At 43.7% G+C, this 16,298-nt stretch overlaps 1 pseudogene; it reads left to right on the top strand.

The window, feature by feature from the left end:
* The first annotated feature begins 5,289 nt into the window (after positions 1-5,289).
* On the top strand, positions 5,290-10,779 carry LOC110551089 (PCNA-associated factor-like; annotated as a pseudogene).
* The last annotated feature ends 5,519 nt before the right edge of the window (positions 10,780-16,298 follow it).

Below are 16,298 nucleotides of genomic sequence, written 5' to 3'. Positions count from 1 at the left end.
ACTGAGAAATTAAATTAAATTTAAAACAAAGCGTGGCTCCTCTCGTTCCTCCCAACAAAGCACTGCTGTGTATCAGCAGCCTCCATCTCTCCTTTCCAGTTCCCTCCTCACCACACACCCTCCCATACTCCTCCCAAACTAAAATGTCCATGGTGTGGATTAGATATTTGCAGGATCTAATAGGGTTCTTTTGTAATGTTTAAATGCAAGTATCTGCATGGTTTTGATCCTTTTCATTCTTGGCACATGCAGAGAGTTGGCTTTGGGTGCTTTGTGCCTCGTAGGATTGAAGGAAGATTGTCTGTCACAGTCTCCTAATGGAGCAATATATTTTAATCATGATCCCCTAGGTCAAGGGTGAGACGAAAACATCATAATGAATAACAGGCAACAGCATTTTCCTGGGCCCAGGCTACAGTGGGCAAAAGTGCTTGTGTGTGGCAGTTTCTAGGTATTTCACGAATGGCTCCCTTGGATGCTCTGGAAGATGGCACGGGGTTCATAGTTTAGAATCTCAGGGGTAACTGGGTGGGCTGCATTGCCAGGCCTCCTCTGGATAAACAGTGGCTGTCGTGCACTTCCTGTTGAAACCTTAAACCACCGAGGCTAATGGAAATAAAGAAGTGGTGTTTCCTATGAGGAAAGCCCCGCAGGCAGCCACTGGCCATTGGCTCCCGGGAAGTCTATATTTGGCAGTACTTCTTTCAATATGATCGCAGGTCCCTTGAGCATCCTGCTGAAACGGGTTTGATACCTGGTGGGCTGTGAGAGTCTGAATTTCCCACAACTCTAGGAGCGTTCTGTTAAGGTGGCAAGAAACCCAGATAGTACAGAGCTATGTGAGGAAGGCTGCCTTCCGGTGCAGCTTTCGGGCACACATGGATTTTTTGCTTTTCTTGAAGGCCTGTGCTAGATAAACACCACCTCACTCAATTTCTGCCTCATTACTTGGGAGCAGCCTTGGAAGGAGCAAGCTGTAACATGTGAACAGGAGACACATTAATAAAACAAAGCTCCAGAGACAGACTCCACAGCCAGCCTGTTGCCATGACACCGGATTAATGACACTGAGCTGGAAGAGTGATCCTCCCTGGAGTAGTTATCAACTGACACTATCTTAATTACACTTTGAAACAAGCGCCTGCTCCCAGCAAACAATTACTTCCTGATAGATACCCCTGTCTTGTTAAGCATGCTCTCTGGCCATTTATAATAAAGCCTTTGATTGCCTGTCCTGAGAAAGAGACTCACCCCCACAGCCATCTCTGCTTTTTGGCACCCCAACCATGCTTCACCCAACGTGTCCCGCTTAGCTGTTCTGAATGGTACAAAGCTCATTTATTTGTTACGTTTGAGGACTTTCGGTTGTCGACAGGGACACACAATGTACCGTCTAGCAATTTGTTTTATGCCCACATTAGACCCCAACTTTTGGGGAGGGGTTGTCGCAAGGGCTCTTTGAGAGATGGTCTACCACACTCAATTCACCTTGGTCCTCTTCTCTGTCCCCAGCAACACCTCTGCGTAAACTTGGAAATGTCACTGAGGAGCACAGAGAGTGTCCTTGTGTAGAGAGAGAACACTTGCAGAGGTTACCACCGGGTTACAATGAGACCCAAATGCAGTCTCTGGTGTCCTGACGAGGAAAATGAGACCGTGGGAAGTACTGCGGGCAGGACAGGCTGGGAAGCCCGGCTCACTGAAGATGCTGCAGCTCCGGCTCAAGACGCACCCCCGACAGTATTTATTTAAAGATGATGCCACTCACACATGGGTATTACATGAAAGAGATTCATTGGACGGAGGCAGAGAGAGAGAGATGAAAAGGAAAGAAAGAGACATGGGGGGAAAGGGGTTCGACAGAGAAAGGGAAGAAAGCAGGAGACAGCAAGAGAGCAACAGGGAGACAGAGTGGCGGGTTGGTCCTTTTACAGCCTCTGTGCAACTGAACCCAACCTGCCAGGTGTATCTACCTGGCCAGAGACACATGATGACATCATAGGTTACTAGGCAACCTAGAAGCAGGCTGCCTAAATACTAACCCCCCCCCCAGTTTCTTCCCCACTCTCCTGCCACCAGCTTCTCCTTCTAGCTGCTCTCCAACCCTCCTGCTCCTGAGAGCTCCTCACTCCTTCAGCAACACAAGGACTCTTAACCTGCCCCAGCAAACGGTCAAGCCTGGAAGCTGGCTCCCTCCACCCATGAGCCCTTTCTCATGAAAAGCCCTGTTTGCGTTCTCCACACACGTGACTAAGTCTTGCTTCTGTCGCTTCTATGCAAAAAGGTTGTTTTCAGTAACCGAAAACAACAGCCGGAAACAGAGGAGGCATGAAGAAGGTGTGAGACAACCAGGCAGAGACTGGCAGGACGCAGGGACAAGAGAAGGAATGAAAGACAAGGGCTCTCCCTGAAGCCCTCAAAGGGAGCACTAACTTTGATTTTGACCTTCTCATTCTGAGAGCCACGGGAGAATACACTTCCACACTACCCAGCCACCGGACTGGCAGTATTTTGTTAGAGCAGCCCAGGGAAACAAATACAATGAATGAGGAGAGCTAAAGGACCCGAGAGGTGTGCAGCAAGGCATTCAAACTGTGAAAAACGATTACTCTCTCCCCTGTCTAAAGAAAAAACAACCCTATGAATTTAGCCCGCAGAGAGCAATCCCAATTTCCTCCTTTAGATTCACGTCAAAGCTTTAAAATGCCTCCCACTTCTCTTTGTTTTCTGCATCAAAGAGGTAAGCCTGCATTCCTCTGGATGACACTCGGGATAATCTCCAGTCATCAATTTCTCAGTTCACCAGAGGGTGTCTGTAAGGAAGTAAAGCTCAATGACATATGCCTAGGATAATGTTATGACGTTAGAAGTGAGGTGGGGAACATAGGTCTAGTCATGAGGACAGGTCACCCTCTGCAAATAAGCCTGTGCCCGCCTGCTCTCATTTAAGCCCGTTTCTTAGCAATCTTCCCCTCTCTTAGAACTTTGTACAGGAACCCTTTTACATTTGAGATTTTACCAAATATTTACTTGAATACTAAAATTACTCATACCCCGTGTTTGCATTTTCTAGTCAAACACTATCCAATCCCCTAAAATAATTGTTGCAAACAAGAACTAAAAGAATCCGTATTCTTAAAACTATCCTTAAATAGATTAAAAGTGAGATCATTAGGTTGAACTCCCATGAAGTCTGCCCTTAGAGGGAGCCTCTCCCACAAATGCCTGTGTGACACCCATCCACACTACCACCACCCCTTAGAGTGGACACTGGGTGGGTGATACTGCTCAGTGAAAACACCACAAATGGCACCCAGCAGTCTTTCTCCCTAGAGTCTTACCCATTCCTCTGCCTGATCAAAGTAGATGGGCAGTAAGTGTGTATTAATTTTGTAGGCCTGACACCATAGATACAGCTAGGATTTATTTTAAATGTAATGTAAATGGACAAACGGAAGCAACATTTTAGAGTCCAGGAGAGGAAGGGTAATGGCTCCCATACACCAAGAACTGCCAGAAATCAGACTGTACCGAGGGCCTAAGCCCACTGGGAGCACGTCTCATTGGGAGGGGAGGAGACCAAGACATGGGGTATAGACAGGCATGCTGGGACTTGAACTTGGGCTTTCTGGTGCCAGAGTATTTCTTTCCACACCAGAGCATTACTTATTCTAGAAAAATAAGACAAAGGTTTTAATTATTGTATAATTCAATATCAACAAAATAGACCCACAGTCTTTAGATTTCCCTCTGATTACTGTCAAGCTAAGATTTCCGAGAGGGTTTCCAGGGCCAGCCAGTGCTCTCAACTAGAATATTTTGTCAGCTGGGACTCCGAAAAGCAGAGGAAACTCAGATCATCCACCTAGTGGCTGCCCAGAGGCTTCTGAGCAAGGCTGTTTGTGGGTGCTCAAGCAGAGGGTCTTTTTCTAAAAAGAAGAGGAAGGAGAAGAAGAAGAAGAGGAGGAGGAGGAGGGGGGAGGAGGAGGAGAAGGAGAAGGAGAAGGAGCAGAAGATATCAAACCACTGGAATCTGAGCTTCCTTCTGTGCTAGCACTCCTGTCCCAGACTGTCACTGTTTCTGAGGCCTGGAGGTAGGCAACTGACTCAGTGGAGATTCTTGAAGTTAACATGAGGACAAACTTGCAACCAAAGAGTACCTTCTGTCACTATATAAGGCACACTTCTGTAGCGACAAAGCCTAACGACTAACAACATTTAAAGCAAAGTGTAACAAATGAAACAAGTATTGACATGGACCCACTCTGCTTGGGTGTTGTGTGCCCAGGGGGGTTCATATGCTGAAGGTTTGGCTTCTCCTGTGGTAGTTTAGGGGTGGTGGGGTCTTTGGGAATTGCAGCCTCTGAAGGTGCCACTGGGGTGCTGCCTTGGGAAGAAGTCAGGTAGTTCTTGTGGGACTCTGAGTGGTTCCCACAAAAAGGATTTTAATAGATAAAACAAAAGCGCAAAGCCTGCTCCCTCCCTGGCTTCTTTAGCATCCTGTCTAGCACTGTGATCTCTTCCTGCATGGCTTCCACCATTGTGGTGATGTCTGCCATGAGATCGCCATCAGAGCTGAGAGCTAAACAAACCTTTTCTCTTTATAAACTTACTCTAGTAAGACTAGTAGCGAACAAAACCCATAGGTATCCCTTTACCAGTGACCTTGGGATTCCTAGCTTTTTTTAAAAAATCTTTTTATTGATCCTTTGTGAATTTCACATCATGCACCCCAACCCCACTCATCTCCCTGTCCCTTTGTATCTGCTCTCCGCCCTTGCAACCTCCACCCCAAAACAAAACAACAACAAAAGCATCTTATTTAGAAGCAGTAATGTGTCAGGGTGTGCCACACAGTATAGCCTTTTGTCCACACTTTGCTTGCAACTGCTCATGGCAATGAGTCGTTTGTCTGTTTCAAGGCCTCCAGGTCCTCGGGGTTCTCCTCTCAGCTAGATACCCTGTCCACCCTGTGTCATGGAGACCCTGCAGCTTTGGAGCTGCAGGACTGGCCTCTTCATGAGGTTCAGCAGTTCACAGATAAGGTAGATGTTGGGTGAGTCAACTTAAAATCCTGGACCGGGGCCTGGGTAGTACCTGATCTGGTCGACCCACTAGCTCTCCTGTACCCACACCTCCACAGTGAGCGCTCCTGCACTGCCCGGGCTAGCTCACCCAATGGCACAGCCTGCAAGGGGCAGGGGCAGCTCTTTGGCCTGCCAGTGGTAGCTAGGGGCAAGGTAGGGTAATCTCCCCCGCGTCTGTGCCACCTCATAGTCTCTTGCGCTCATGCCATTGGTGGCGGCTTACTCGCAACCTCCTCCCTCTCTCTTCCGACTTCCTACTTCCAAGGCTTCAGGGAGTGCCAGGAGTGCTGCAGCGGGCGAGGGGCAGGATCAGCTCTCAGACATCAACATGGCCCCAGGAGGCAACCCAGACTAGGGGTGTCAGAACAACCTCCCACCCCGCCCTGCTGCAGGGCCACAGACCCAAACACGGCAGCAACACAAAACGGGAATGCCCTAGCTTGTTTGTCTCTTTTTAAAATTTACTTTGGCTTATTTATTTTGTATGTGCGCACACAAATGTCACACTCTGCCCACTTCTATGACTCTAGTGACTCTAGATACATTCTCCAGGCTGCAAACGTTCTCCCAACTCCTTTAATTTAAATCATTGTTTAAATATTTGCTGTCATTCAAGTTCATTTCAGCTGGAGACCTGGATTTTTTCAGCTCAGTCCCTTCTGTTTAGGATACTGTCCATGTTGATCATGTTCCCTAAATTGTCGATCAAATATTTAAAGTCCCTGAAGGAGAGAGGCCCTATTTTACATCTTTTTGTGTACGTCTTAATAACCAGAAAACTATACATACATTATTTTCAGCATGAAATAAACCTTCAGTTTAATGCATGAAAACTTTAGAAGTAAAAAAAAAAAAAGTTTGGATGGGGCCAGGTTAGGTTAGCTGCACTGAGAAAGCACTTTCCAAGCAAGCCTGAGTTCAGGCTATCCCTAGGACCCATGTAAAAATTCCACACATGATACCATGCAGTTGTGACCTCAGAAACCGAACTGTACAGACAGATGGATCTCTGGGCAGGAACCTGGAGGCAGGAGCTGATGCAGAAGCCAGGGAGGGGTGCTGCTCACTGGCTTGCTCCCTGTGTCTTGCTCAGCCTGCTTTTTCATAGACCCCAGGAGCACCAGTCCAGGGAAGGCACCGCCCACACTGGGCTGAACCCTCTCCATTAATAATTAATTAAGACAATGCCCAACACTCTTGCCTGCAGTCCGCTCTATGGAAAGCATTTTCTTAATTGAGGTTCCCTCCTCTCAGATGCTTTTAGCTTGTGTCAAGTTGACATAAAACTATTCAGCACGCCAAAAACATATCTACCCTTCAAGAGCATGTACGCACAAACACACACACAAATACACACATAAAAAAGCAAAACTAAATAAAAGCCAAGCTGGATATGTAAGTTCAACGGTGGAGCACAAGCCTCAAAGAAGGGAGCCTGGGTTTGCTGCCCAGCACTGCAAAACATAACAGATAAATTTCCATTTGAAAAGTAATCACTGACTCACTGATGAAATTACAAGGCAATTCAGTGCGAAAACAATCCAATTTCCAAATAACCTTCTCCAAGAATTCACCACTGCATAAAGAATGTTGTGCTGTTGTTTGCACATCATAGGGGCAGGTTAAACTCTCACAGAAATAAACGAGCTGTCAGTGAACAGTGGCAGAAGGACTCAGGCTGCTGGATAAGTGGAATGGATGGGTTTACCGTTAGTGCTTGGAAGGTACAATTACCTCTGAGGCATGAACAAGGAGTGGTAAGCTTTGTTCATGCCCCCCCCATGTTTGTGTATGTATGTGTGTCTGTATGTGTGTGTCTATGTCTGTGTGTATGGTGTGTGTGTCTAGGTGTCTCTGTGTATGTATGTGTGTGTGTGTGTGTGTGTGTGTGTGTGCACAGAGGTTGAGGTCAGGTGTCTTTATTACTCTCCGTGTGTTTGTTTTGTTTTAAAAACAATGTCTCTCACTGTGCCCAGAGCCCAGAGCTCACAGATTGGCTGGGATGGCAGGCCAGCAAACTTCTGGGACCTGGCTGTCTTTGCCCCACCAGCACTGGGGTTACACTCATACAAAAACAGGCCCTCTGGCGCTTTATCAGCTGGGCTGTCTCCTCAGCCCCATGTTCGTGTTTTGGTTCGATTTAATTGTATTCCATGAACAGGAATATTAAGTCCTGAATAAGCTTGACAGTCCTTCTCAATATTGCACACACCCAGAAAATGAGCACAGGCCTGATGTGTTGTCACAGAATGTATACAACTTAGCCTTGAACAGAGAGAAAGAGAGAGAGAGAGAGAGAGAGAGAGAGAGAGAGAGAGCTCCTTGCCTCTTCAAGGTTAGCAATAATGCCAGCATGGTTGGGGCAGAGCTGAGACTATTTGATGTTCGTATACTGCTGTTGGTGTTCTGACACACTCATCAGTTAATCCCTATAAATGCTAGTGACCAGGACAGCATCTGCCATCACCACCACTGGATCCTTTAATTGCCGTGATTATTATCTATCCTCTCTGTGTATTTTTTGGCCATGTGATTGATCTCAGTGGTAGGAAAATTTGCAACAGAGTTTGAACCTTAGCAGAAAATGCTTCTATCTCAGGAAAACAAGGGACAGCAGGTATGTTAGCAGGAAGCAATTGGCCCCTGCTGGATGACTGTGGTGTATCTCAGTGGTGAGAACCCTACCTCCAGCAGCAGGGAGGATGTTTCACATCTGGAACACAGCAGCAGGTGACCCAGCACATTCACCTAGCACTCTGTTCTGTCACCTCATGTCAGCCATCATTCTCCTCACACCATCTTGTTGGTACTTTGGTTGTGGCATTCTTCCTTCGGCCTCATTCTGATTGCAGCTTTCTGATTCTCTTTACATGTGGGCTTCAGTTTCTATTAAGTCCTTGAAAGTCAAGAATTTGTTACCCATACACAGAAGTCCCATCAGAGACAGAGAAAAGCTCTGTGCTCACAGTGGATAGACAATACACAGTTGCAGAATGTTTTTGAATGCATCATGAATAAATGGTTAATGCTGAGATTCTTCTAGTCCAAGTTCCTTACAGGATCCTCTTTGTCTTTATTTCATTCTTTGAAGTTTTGTTACAGGATTAATGCAAACTTATTTTAAAATCTATGAGCTTTACCTAAGTAAAATTAAAGAGAAAACTACCCAAATGTTACAACCACACATAACACTTATCTATATCATGATGATTATTTCTCTAGGCTACTTTCCCTGCATTTATAAACACATGTAGGAATAGGATCATGCTAAGCTTTTGTGATCTAATTTTTAAAAATTAAAATATATAGTATAGATGAAACTATAGCAATCTATCCTTGTGTAGCTGTTTGATGGCTGCAGAGTGGTTCATCACATAGATGAAGCTGATCTTCAACTTTTATGTTATTTCTCAGTTTTTGAATAAATGAACCCAGTCAAGATCTCTTCACCCCATCTCCTCCTGTCTTCACTCCAGATTTCATGTATCCCAGGCTGGCCTCCAGCTCATTACACAGTAGATGATGACCATGGTCCTCAATTGTCCTACCTCTCTTTCCCAAATCCTGGGATTATAGCTGTGGATAAAATTAGGAACAGCTGAAAAGTGACACAGAGCAGCAATGCCAGCCAGTGACTCATATTAATGAACTAAATACTATAAGGCTATAACAGATAAAAGAAAATGCACTAGCTCTCTGAGTGCCCTGTGCTTGTACAGACTTTGACATTCCTGATGCTGCAGAGACTCTGACATCAGATATGAGTACTCAGCGGGTCCAGCACTGAGCACTGCCCCTGAAATGAAGACTGAATGAACTGGAAACACTTCTGACAGGCATGCCTTGGAAAGGTCTGTGGCTCTACTCACAATGAAATCAAATTCTAGAAATAAGCTGCTGATTTCTTTGCCATTAAAGAGACTGGAGTATACTACCCGAGCACTCTGTCTGTTATTTATGACTCAATTCTAAGATTTTTTTTTCTTGGCAGTTGAATAAAACCTTTATGGAACGATTAATCTGACATCTGGTGATTTATAACACTGGGAACGAGAATGTTGACATTTCTCCGTTTGTGGCTGAAAGAAGTCTGTAAAGCAGAATGTCGTCATCTCACTGTTCCTCGCTGCAGACCCCGGACACTTCCTAGACTAACACATCCTAGAGATACTCAGGCACCATCTCTCTCCCTTCACCACAGCTCATATTAGTCAGCATGATGCTCAGATAAAAATGACTTCTCTTACTCATGGAATATGACAGATTTTAAATGATCTAAAAATACATGAGTAATTTCCGCTGTAACCCCTAAGGCATACGTGTTCTGATGAGGACTGTTTGAGTAGCCAGCGCCCTGTGGTTCAAGACCATTTACTCAACAGACTCGTGATTGGAATCACAATTTAGAAAGGAAAACCTACTTAATAAGTGGATTCACTCTTCCCTTCCTTTCTTTCTTCTCCTCTACCTCCTGCTTTATTTATTTATTTTTTTAAATATGAGGTCTCTCTATCATGTAGCCTTGTCTGTCCTGAAACTTGCTTTTTAGATCATAGTGGCCTTGAACTCATGGAGATCCGCCTGCCTCCAGAGTGCTGGGATTAAAGGCCTGCACCACCACGCCTGGGTCCACTCATTTATTCTTTCAGGGACTGTTTATAGCACATTTGACAAGTGTTGTAGACGTGGAGATGGTCGTTGCCTCGAGGAGTTTATCTTCTACCTGAGGTGCAGGCGCGTGCTGCCACACGGATGCTTTGGAGGAAGCTTTTGCCATAGGTCCTCTCCCTACACACAAGCATGCCCAGCTTAGAACTTATCTTCTGCAGATAACAGGTCTGTCTTCGGAGAACTGGATCATAGTGTACAAGTTCAAGACCAGATCTACTGAAACATTGGAGAACACCACCCACAGTGCATGGAGGGTTGGGCATTGGACAATCTCAGAACATGGTATCACCAACATGTTCAACATCAAAAAGACACTGTCCCTCATCCTGCTTGGCGTTTCTTGGTTTCTTTCATTTACGAAGTTCTTTGGGATGTTTACACTTTGTTCTTTGGCTAGATGCTGTGACAGGTGTCCATACATCCCTGTTCCTTGCATGGCTAAAGCAAGTGCTTGAGCCAGGAGTGTGGGCCCCACTGAGACAGCATAGCTACACTCAAGTACTTTGAAAATAACAGAACAGAACAAAACATACTATAATAAAATTCATCCTCTGAACAAGTTCACATAATCATGATTGTTGCTTCCTTTTCAGTTTATCTTTTCTCTGTCATCAAAGATCCATGGACAAGGGATCCTCATCCAGTTGAGACATCTGTAGTTCGGGAGTCGGTGAGAGCTGTGAACAAGCTGAGGACCAAAGCGAACCATGTCCCAGGAGCCTACAGAGAAGTGGTGGCTTCTGGAGCCCCTAGAAAGGTACTTGGCTCCTCCACCTTTGTTACCGGTTTTTCCTCGTGTTCATCAAGAAAAGCTGAAAATAAGTAGGCAGGAGGGAGTCCAGTTTGTGTGCACTCAACTCCCAAGTGGCAAAAAGGCATTGGAGAATTCTTCAGGCTGTCTTCTAAAGATTCGGAAAAAGAGAGCAAGGTTCCTGAAGAAGCAGGAAGCAGTGGCTTAGGAAAAGCAAAGAGAAAAGTGTGTCCTTTGCAACCTGATCACACAGATGATGAAAATGAATAGACCTTACTTATCTGAATAATGTCTTCAGTTTACTTATGTATTCTAGGATGTAAATTTGGGTAGATGTGTTTGTTCAGTTGGCTTGTTGAATAGGCATTTAATTAAAAAAAACGAGGCTAAAATTTAGCCATTCAAAAGCAATTGACTGTAAAAGTGGGGAATTTTTATAATTTGTAAATTCTAATTACACACTTGAATTTATAATGTCATATGCTGCTTATTTTACCTGTTAAGCGTCTTTCTAAAATCAATATTGATCAATATTACATGATGCCATAATTACTAATCTACTGTTTATGAGATTTCCTTAGATCTTTGTACTGATGCCATTTTATGGGCACTGATTATGGAAATAATGAATTACTTTTATGGCTTGTTTGCTTAAAAGAATTGATTTAGTCTTTTTCACATTAAAAGATTCAGTATTAATTGAAAAAAAAAAACAAAAACAAAACATGGACAATAAAAAGCCAGTTTCCCATGATGCACTGATTTCGGGTGGCTTGGCAGTGAGGTGTGGACAGCTTTATTTAGCCTCAGGATGAGCTCCCTGTCCTTCCTGATAATGATCTTTCCAAGGCTGCCAATGACATCATCCAACCCTCCTTTTGACGGACTCTCCAAATTGGGACAAGGTGTCTTCCATCTTTCTAAAAAAACAAAAAACAAAAACAAAAAAAAAAAAAAAAAAAAACCAAAAACAAACAATCAAAAAGCCCTCTCAATTAGTTTCATAATCCCTAAAGAAGCGTCATGAGTAAAGACAGAGACAGGGCCTTCCTTGCTGAGCAGAGACATCCCAAGACCCTGCCTCAGTTGCCCTGATAAATTCCTTCACACATTCACTTTAGTAGAGAACAAAGCATACAGGTGCACCATTAACTCAAGCACTTAAGAGAACGGTTCTGTTGGTGAAAATGAACCTTTTTACAGCCTCAAATTTGACACTAGAAAACACATTAATTCTCGATAGTGATTTAACATATCTGAAGGAAACTACAGAATAAAACCAGGGGGTTTCCAGTTGTGTCTGTATCTTCTTTCTTTCTCCCTCCACGTACCCTATTTCCCCACCCACTCTTTTGTTGTAGGATATTTGATCACATTGTGAACCCCAAGGTTATGTTGTTTATTGGAAAAATCTGTTTCTGGTTGTGGTATGGCTCAGCCCTAGCACACACTTTTAATCCAAGAACTTTCTGCTTAAATACTGTAAACAGCATTAAATAAAGTTAACTACAGGTCAAGAGGTGGAGCAAAAAACACTTGACAGGGAGTGAACATATGAAAAAATCATAGAGAGTAAGAGGAAGTCAGGAGGACGGATAGAGAAATTCATGGAAAGGAGAAAGCAGGGACATGCGGTTTGAAGGACTGAGATGATGTGGGAAAGCATCTTCCTTTCGGCATGTTGGTTGGAAGGAAGGTCAGCTGGGTGCTTTCTCTGTCTCTGAGCTAGCAGGCTTTCACACCAGCATCTGGCTCCTGAGTCTTTATTGGTAAAATAGAATGATTGAGATTTCCTTAAAAAGCACTCTTTCAAAATGCAAAAGCCATGGAAATCAAGAGTGGAGAGAGACAAACCCTCAACCAACAGTATCAACAAAATCCCCAGTCTCTGAATCTAGGAAGACCAGAACCCTGTTACAAGCCCTGCCTCCTTACCTCTCTCCTTTGTGCTGTGAGAGCAGACACTGTTGCCCCTTAGGCTGAACCCACAAAATCACATCTTACCATTTGCTCTATGATCTGTCAAAAGACTGACAGCAGGCTTGTTTACCTTGTACCATGGAACAGAAGAGTAAAAGCTGAGGTAAAACGGGGCCAGCTATAACTGCATCTGTTTGAATATGTTTTCAGATGCTATAGGAGGAAAAAAAAAAACAACGGGGGGAGAGGATCCTTAGAAAAGAGGTATTAGGGGCTGGTGAGATGGCTGAGCCAGTAACAGCATGTGCAGCTAACTCTGATCTCAGCTTTCAGAAAGATCCACCTTCTGAAAGCTGTCCTGTGATCTCAGTGTATGCTGTCCCAACACACATACACACACACACACACACACACACACACACACATACACACTCACTCACTCTCTCAAATGCACACAAAATTTAATTTGTTTTTAATTCATTTAATTTGTTTTAATTTGTGTTTCATAAATATGTACACATTTTTGGAGTAAAAAATTTTAATACAAAACATGTTGAAGGCAGATATGCTACTCAACAGGAACCCAGTCATGACTTGCAGATGAGGTTTTGAAGTTAAGTTAAGGTAGGGCACTTATCTAGGATACCTGAGACCATAGCTGCATTCATATTGAGGTGTGTGTGAGGCACAGGGAAAGACACCAAAACTGCCATAATGTAATTATTATTGGAGCTTCTCTTCGACCATCTAGAAATGTCATCACAACTAAAGGACTACTGCTAGTTGTCCTGTGAGCAGCTCAGTCTTCCTTGTCTTCCTACTCACATTTAAGCCTGTGACACTCCCCTAGCTGTTCTCAGACTTCAGTAAATGAAAAGTATGTTTTTCCTGTGTGTGTGCAGAAGTGAAACACTGCAGCGATTTTCCACAGTGAAACTATTAAACCCAGTTCACAACAGACAGCCAAGGCAAGCATTTGTGTGTAATTCTGGATACATTAGTGATAATGCCATGTCTTTTCCTCTCACTCAAGAAAGCATTAGATATTCGTGTGATTGAGGGTTATTTTATTTGGGGGATTTGTCTTAAATATACTCAAATGCATTTTTTCTCTTTTATTGAAAATAGATTCTTTTCTCAGACAGTTTTCTCTCCATTTACTCCTCCCATGTAAATTCACTCCTTTTTTATCTCTCATTAAAAAAGAATAGACTTCTAAAAGATAACAACAAAACATAACAAAATAAAATATAATGATATAAAACAAAAACTATCGCATTAAAGTTGGACAAGTAACGCCAACAGGAAGAAAAGAGCCTCAAAAGAAGGCATAAGAATCAGAAATCTACTTGTTTACACACTCAGGAGGAATAAACACACTACACTGAGGGGCTGCAGAGATGGCTGAGTGGCGAAGAACACTGGCTGCTCTTCCAGAGGTCCTAAGTTCAATTCCTAGCAACCACATAGTGTCTCACAACCATCTGTAATGGAATCTGACTCCCTCTTCTGGTGTGCATGAAAGCAGAGCACTCATACATATAAATTAAGTACATACATCTTTGAAAAGACCACTAACCTGAAAGCTATAATATATACACAGAGGACCTGGTACAGACCCATTTAGGCTCTGTGAGTGCTGCTTTCGACTCTGTGATTCATTGTTGGGTTGATTTAGAGGGCCTTGTTCTCCTGGTGTCCTCCATCCCTCTGGATCTTACACTCTCTCTCCTCTCTCTTTCTGTTTCCTTTCTTTTTTGGTCTCCTCCATGAGCTCTGAGGAGAGGGATTTGATGGAGATATCCTTTTTAGCACAATCTGTTTCAAGGTCTTTTTCTTTCTGTGTATTGTCTGGCTGAGGGTCTCTGTATTTGTTCCCACTTGCCGCAGGAGGAAGCCTTTCTTAGGCTTTCTTTATTCTTAAGAAAGAATAAAGTTTTATTCTTTCTTAGGATGACTGAATAAGGCTCTGATGTATGAGTATAACAGAGTATCATCATCAGGAGTCATTTTATTGTTGTCGGAAATAAAACTGGCTAATAATGTTTATTATTAAAAGCCCATAATTATTACAGCAGTTATGATTTAATGTGCTACTGTATCAATAAAAGACACAAACTGCTGCTAGATTTTAATATGCTTCATTTCACCTGGGGCTCAGCAGTGATTAGCCCTCTAAACTACCTCATTACCTCTTATCCCCACATCCCATGCTCCAGCAAAGCTGCAGCAGATAGGAGAGCCCAGCAGGATCTTTGTCTTAGGGCAGAAAAATGCAGTCCTCTTTCTTCCCTACCCTGCTCTACAAACAGGATAGAAAGCATGTGACAAAAGCTTGTGGGTGCTTCCAGTGAGCTCAGCCTAGTCATAAGCCAGAGGAAAAGGGGAGCAGTAAAAAGACCCTTGGAGGACCCTCCAAAGCTGTCTTTCACCAATTCCAGCTGAACTTGTAATTGTCCACCTGACATTTCCCTGTGGCCTACTCATGCTCTCTCCATTTCACAAAATTCTTTGTTTTTTGTTTGTTTGTTTGTTTACATTTTGGGAGGCATCTATAAAGTTTTATTCTATCCTCTATCTATCTATCTATCTATCTATCTATCTATCTATCTATCTATTGAGTCTACAAATCTCTTATTCATCAAATTTTATCTGCACCTAGTGTGTTGTCACAGACATTATATTCAGGTTTAGAACATGATTTGTGGGCTGTGAAGATGATTCAGTGATTAAGAGGACATCTTGCAGAGGATTTGAGTTTGGTTCCCAGCACACATGGCATGTGCTCACAACAGCCTGAAACTCTAGCTCCAAGGAAATCTGTCACTTTTAACCTCCACATATAAATGAACTCACATGCACATACCTACAAACACACACATACACATGATTTACAATATATAAATTTAAATAAATAATAAATATTTGGAATCTTACTAGGTTCTTTAAAAGATATCTTCTGTATCACTACTCAAAATTTAGAAAAATGGCTTTCTGGAGGTGACGACCCCCTACAAGCACATGCCTCCTGCAAAGGATCTTCTTCCTTCCTCTCCAGAAGAGAAGAGGAAACATAAGAAAAAGCACCTGGTGCAGAGCCCCAATTTCTACTTTATGGATGTGAAAGGCCTAGGATACTATAAAATCATCACTGTCTTTTTATTTTATTTTTAAAGATTTATATTTGATCAAAGAGCAGGCAACCTTGTTCATGTCAGAGACAGCCCCTGATCCCCTTACTCGGAAACCCACATGGAAACTGTGGAGGTTGCCTATTGGCTACATCTGAGCAGGGCGGTCTAGGTCCTCTCCATGCATGGTACAGATGGAAGCGGTGTGCAGGCTGGTGAAGCTCGCCTGGCGTCTGTGGGAGCCTGGGTATCTCTGGGGCATCTGACTGCACAAATGATGGCAATAGGCAGCCCAGAGCAGTAGCAGGTGAAGCTCTCTAGTGCAGTATTCAGGAGTGACACCCTTTGCTCTATGCAGGCCTGGGAAGTGATGGGCACTGACAGCAGCACTGACAGTTGCCAAGCCCTGAAGACTTGACACTTCTCAAGAGCTCCTCTAGTGTCCAGGGTCTGTAGTTTCACCTCTCTGGCTCTACAGCCTTTTGTCTTTCTCCAGCATCACCTTCATCTCTCCCAAATCATCGTTACCTACACAATTTGCTTTGTTCTGTTGGAGTCACCATCTTGACCGCTTAGCTGCTTCTTATCCCTGTGGCTTCTTTCACATTTGCTTCAGGTCAAGAAGCAGCTAGGGCCACCCATTTGCTGCTGCTGCTTCTGCTGCTGCTGTTAGCAGTTGATTTTTGGCTCTGCCTCTCTTGAAGCAGTCAATGCAGCCCTCTGCCTTAATGCCTCTGC

This window comes from Meriones unguiculatus, chromosome 6 (genome assembly GCF_030254825.1).
Source record: "Meriones unguiculatus strain TT.TT164.6M chromosome 6, Bangor_MerUng_6.1, whole genome shotgun sequence".
Lineage (NCBI taxonomy): Eukaryota > Metazoa > Chordata > Mammalia > Rodentia > Muridae > Meriones > Meriones unguiculatus.
Note: the sequence above shows the minus strand (reverse complement) of the source record. Positions and strands in the feature narration are given on the sequence as shown.